The following is a 5,309-nucleotide window of genomic DNA, read 5'->3' on the forward strand; positions in this document are numbered from 1 at the left end:
GAACACACAAATCAATTTGGGGACGCTTAACGTATTTCTAATGTTAAGTCTTCCAATCCATAAACATAGTCTGTTCTTTCTGTTAATTTGAGCTCTGTAATTTCTCTCAATAATAATTGTATTTTTTCTGTGTAGAGATCTTGCACAGATTTATTTCCAGGTGTCTTAACCTCACAACTGTACCAATCAATAAGCAGTCATGGTAAAAAGAGAAAATATTGATGTTGCAGAGGATTTCATTTTACTTGAATCCACAATCAGTGCTTATGGAAGCAACACCAAGAAATCAAACAACATGTTACATTGGGAAATCTACTGCAAAAGAACTTTTTAACGTGTTAAAAAGCAAAGATGTCACCTTGAGGACTAAGGTGATCCTTACCCAAACCATGGCATTTCCACTTGCCTAATATGCATGTGAAAGCTGGATAATGAATAAGGAAGAGTGAAGAAGAAGTGCTACAAATGAATTACGGTGTTGGGAAAGAATACTGAATATACAAATGGACTGTCTGAAGAATGAACAAATCTGTCTTGGAAGAAGTACAGCCAGAATGGTCCTTAGAAGCGCTGTATTTAAACTGATGTCTCATGTATTTTCTACATGTTATCAGGAGGGACCAGTCCCTAGAGAAAGACAGTATGCTTGGTAGAGTGTCAGCAAAAAAGAAGACCCTCAATGAGATGGATTGACACAGTGGCTCTGTGACAATGGGGACAAGCACAATAAGAATTGTGAGGGTGGCTCAAAACTGGGCAGCATTTCCCTCCGCTGCAAAAAGGGTCGCTAAGAGTGGGAACTGACTGCACAGCACCTAATGACAGCAGTCTTATTTTTACTGACGATGTAAATGATATGCACTAATAAAATGCATTTTCTAATTGCTTGTTATTTGAATATATAAAGATGAATTTTAGATTGTCCTTGTATCCAATAAGCCTGTCAAACCACGTTTAATTTTAATAGTTTAACTGTAGGTTAGTTTTGATTTTAAATGCTCATAATATCTTTTACAAATAATAAGACACTTTTTTTTTATTCTCAGTTCTTACATACTTTATTTTTTATTGTGCTTTATTGCAGCAGTGAGGAATTCCAATAGAACAAAGTATGAAAGTGATCATAGCGGGCTTCCTTATATATTTCTGGTCCATAAATATTTCATAATCATGTATGTTTCTACAGTTTTTTTTTTTTTTTTTTTAAGTTCCTTTCTGTCCTATGAGGCAAAAAAGATGTTGTTTTTGGTGATGGTGGTGGTTTGGCTTAGGTTCATAATCATGCAAGTGATTTTCTTTTTAAAATCAAATACTATTTCTGAATCTACTGAAATGATTTTTCTTGTCTCAACAAGAGATGAGATTTTTCTCCTTTTTTCTGTTAATGTAGTGAATTACATTAATTGATTTCCTGTTGTTAACTCAGTCTTGCATTCAGGAATCAAACCCAGTTTGGTGATGATATATCATTTATTTTAGGAATTGTTGAATTTGTTCTGCTAATCTTTTGTTTAGGATGTTTGCATCCTGTGTTCATGAGGTAGCTCAAGCTATCGTTTTCTTTTTTTGTAATGTCATTGTCAGATTTCTATGTTACAGTAATGTGGCCTCAAAACAACAAGTTGTTCATCCTTTTTCTATCACTTAAAAGAACACATACGATGACTAGTAGTGTTTCTGTCTATAATAATTCAAAGAATTCACTAATGAAGCCATCTGGGCCTGTTGTTTATTTGGCAGAAAGTTCTAAATAATAAATTCAATGTATTCAATAGATCAAGGGTAACAGAAGTTTTTTTTTTTTTTCTTTACTTTCCAATTTACCCGCAAGCATCAGGAATCACAACATTCCAATACAAAATACCCAGAATTCTATGTGTTTTAAAACTCTTTGAGTCTTTAGCTACCATAGTAGCAGTAACACAAGAGCAAAAACACTTCGTATAAAGAAGAAGCTGGAACCTATTTAAATAAAATGCTTTTTCAATTCAGTTAATAGATGAAGATGACTGAATGTCTATTTCACTTTCATCAAGTAAAAAAAAAAGAAAATGAAAATGTTTTACATGGATCTTCTTGGTTTTATATGAACTCGTTTTCTTGCCATTATGATTTTCTTTTACTGTATTTATTAAGACAGAGTGTATGAATATACAAATAATAAACATACTTATTTTTTGAACCTAGTTAAACAAGTTTAATGTAAACAGCTGCTAAGAAACCTGGTAGGAAGAATAAATTGACAAATCTTTACTCAGGGGTGAGTGGTTTTGGTTTATACACGCTATTTCTTATTCAGTTTTCAAGTTTATACCTTAAACCAATCAGAAATGTGTAATAATAAATAGTTAATACATTGTGGAGTCTATTTGATATGCAATTATTTTAATACCTTGGCAAAACTACACTGTCTTTTTACTTATATAATCAGTGCTCTGTTGTTTTATATACTAGCAAACTAGCAGTGGATATATATTGGATAATATAAATTTTTTCTTAGGATTACCAAAATTAAAAATCGGATAGTGCTTTTTCCTTGTTATAATAAGCAAATTTATTTGTTATTGATTGATTATTTACCAGTGATCTTAAAATAATTTTTAATAGTTTCACCTTTGATTGTGTAACGTTTCCGCTTTAATATTTATTAGCTTATGTCAATTCCAAAGATAAACTAATTAGAAGTTATTTTATTAATAACAAAAATCAATCAATGTTAATAAGTTAGATGGATGCAGACTGCACATTATTTATTTAATAACAGATAAAAATATTCAATATAACATCAAGCATTTTTTTAAATACATTTTTCCCCTAAAACACATGGTAAAAAAAAAAAAAATCAAATACTACAAAAAGCACCTATTGTATCATTAATGTCAATACTAAATGACATCACTATAGATGACATAAAGTGTTGCCTAGTTGCCTTTTAGTGCTAAAAGTAATCAGGCTTGCAGGAAATTCAGAGCCCACACACATATAAGTGTGAAGGTCTGTTTATATATTTGATATTGCTACTAATAACTTAAATAAATATCATTAAAAAACCAGTTTATAACATCTTTAAAAAGTGTATTCTAATTCTTACAAAGCCAGAAATGTTTTCTAAATACATGATATAATAATTCCACATCAACAACAGGTGATTAGGTTATAGAAATATAATAGATTATCAGACAATTGATAGTTTAGTAGATATAGTTTAGCTCACAGACACACAGTAAATAATACAATGTATTACACTTAATCAATTTCAAAATGTAATCTAGAATATGGTTATTAATTTGTAATTTATATGTGTTAATTTTTAAATTCATTTCATTTCAGTTATATCTTCCTAAGAGTTAACTTCCTGACTTCTATTCATAATTTCATTTTTTTTCCTGCAGTGGGCCTGATTGAGCATTATTTACATCTTTGCCATGTTATGCTTTGTGGAAATCAACACAACAGTTAAATCTATATGAAAAAAAAAAATCTCAAGAAGTTTAGAATAGAACATTTTCTGGTTATAAATATCATTATTTCATCTTTGGTTAAACCCAGCACACGTGAAAAGTGTAGTATATATTTGCTCAGATAAAACACTAAGAAACAATGATTATCTTTGAATCAAAGTGAACAAATAAAGGGAAGATATTGTGCTTGGTTTCTTTTTTTTTCTCTTGTACCCAAGATATAAATAATTTCAAACGTGAATCTCATGAAGTGGAAAGAAATCTTCAGAGATACAATAAGATGTCTGGAGATGAGAATAAGGCTCTTAGAAAAGAAAACAAGTCCCTCTGGGATGAAAACAAAGCTTTTCTACAAGAAAATAAAGTTTTCCGAATGGACAACCAGTTAATCCGGGAAAAGAACCTCATCCTGAGACAGCAAAATCAGGTCCTTTGGAAGTGTAAAAGTGTGATTTCCAAGAGCCAAAAAGTATCTGGGGAAAAAAGCAATGCTTTAAACACAGAAGAAAAGTCTTATTGGCAACAGAACCTAACCCTGTAGGCCCAGATCAAGGCTCTCAAAAAGCAGGAGAAAGCCTTCCAGAATGAGGCAAAAGCTCTTCAAGGAGAAATCAGGTCTCTTCAGGAGGAAATCTGGGCCTTGCAACATCAGGAGAAAGCACTCAGGTTGGAGGAGCAGGCCCTGTTGAAGGAGGGGATATCCCTGGAGATGGAAGAACAGGCCCTGTGGAAAGAGGAGCAGGTCCTTCGTGAGGAGAACAAGCCTCTCAGAGAAGAAAACAGTGCTCTTCAAGAAGAAGAAAAATCCCTTCAGGAGGAAACAAAAGTCCTTGAGTATTGGAATAAAATCCTTCAGGAAATGACAGCAAACATGCTTGCTGAGAAAATGCACAATAATGAAATAGAGCAGGAGACATGTGGCTTGAAGATATAATCAGCCAACGATGAAGATCATTGACATTCCAGAAAAAAAAAAAAAAAAAGCTCATGAAGGTAAAATACCATTGTTGTGATTGGATTCGAAGGCCTGGAAATTTGAAGTGCTCAGTATTTGGTCCTGAAACAAAATAAAATCCTGAAATGTCTAACAGAAAATGGTTCTTTAAGGTTACTTAGATTTTAGATAACTATTGGTAGAAAATACTGTTTTAGAATGCGAACAAAAAATGTACCAATCAAAACATGTGGTACCACTTGGGCGAGCTAGGCTTGCCGTTTACTTTCAGAGTCATTGAACATTAGAGATTCCTCTTGTAAGAAAATAAGAGCAAAAAGTAAATATACATTTTAAACTTGCTCTTAGAACTATGAACAATATAGTACAACATAAAGTTTTGCATAATTGGTTTATATGTATCATGAACAAAGATTTCGTAGAATATCTCTTCTGCCTCTTTCTTATGCTTACTCCAATGATCAAGCTGAAGAGAAGAAATAAACTAATAAGTTAAAGATGATGTACAAAAATTAGTAATGAATGAGTGTTCCAGGCTACCCCTCTTTCTATGTTTCCTCTCAGTTATTTTTCTCCCCCTTTTGCTTGCTAGCAGGAGGGTTTTTCATCTTGCTAAATGTACTAAAGAGAACGAAGAAAGACTGGAGGATAAAACGTCTCTAAAACTAGACTAGGGGGTTTAAAGCTTAAAGTGTGAATCTTTGGAACACTTCGTATTCAATGGAAATTGGGGAAGGAAGAAAAGGATTGTTTAGAAGTGGTAATGCTGTTAATTGATCTAATTAAATGTTCTTTAGAAATGATCCTGCAATAACTAAGTCACACGAACTCATGGATATATTAGGGTCACATATGTGGTTGCAGAACACAAGATTACTAACTGGCTGGTGTCA

The 5,309-nt window shown here is 32.5% G+C and overlaps 1 pseudogene; it reads left to right on the plus strand.

Moving 5' to 3' along the window:
• Positions 1-3,600: 3,600 nt before the first annotated feature.
• LOC126058088 (coiled-coil domain-containing protein 70-like) lies at positions 3,601-4,395 on the plus strand (annotated as a pseudogene).
• The last annotated feature ends 914 nt before the right edge of the window (positions 4,396-5,309 follow it).

The sequence above is a fragment of the Elephas maximus genome, chromosome 14, assembly GCF_024166365.1.
Source record: "Elephas maximus indicus isolate mEleMax1 chromosome 14, mEleMax1 primary haplotype, whole genome shotgun sequence".
NCBI classification, from domain to species: Eukaryota; Metazoa; Chordata; class Mammalia; order Proboscidea; family Elephantidae; genus Elephas; species Elephas maximus.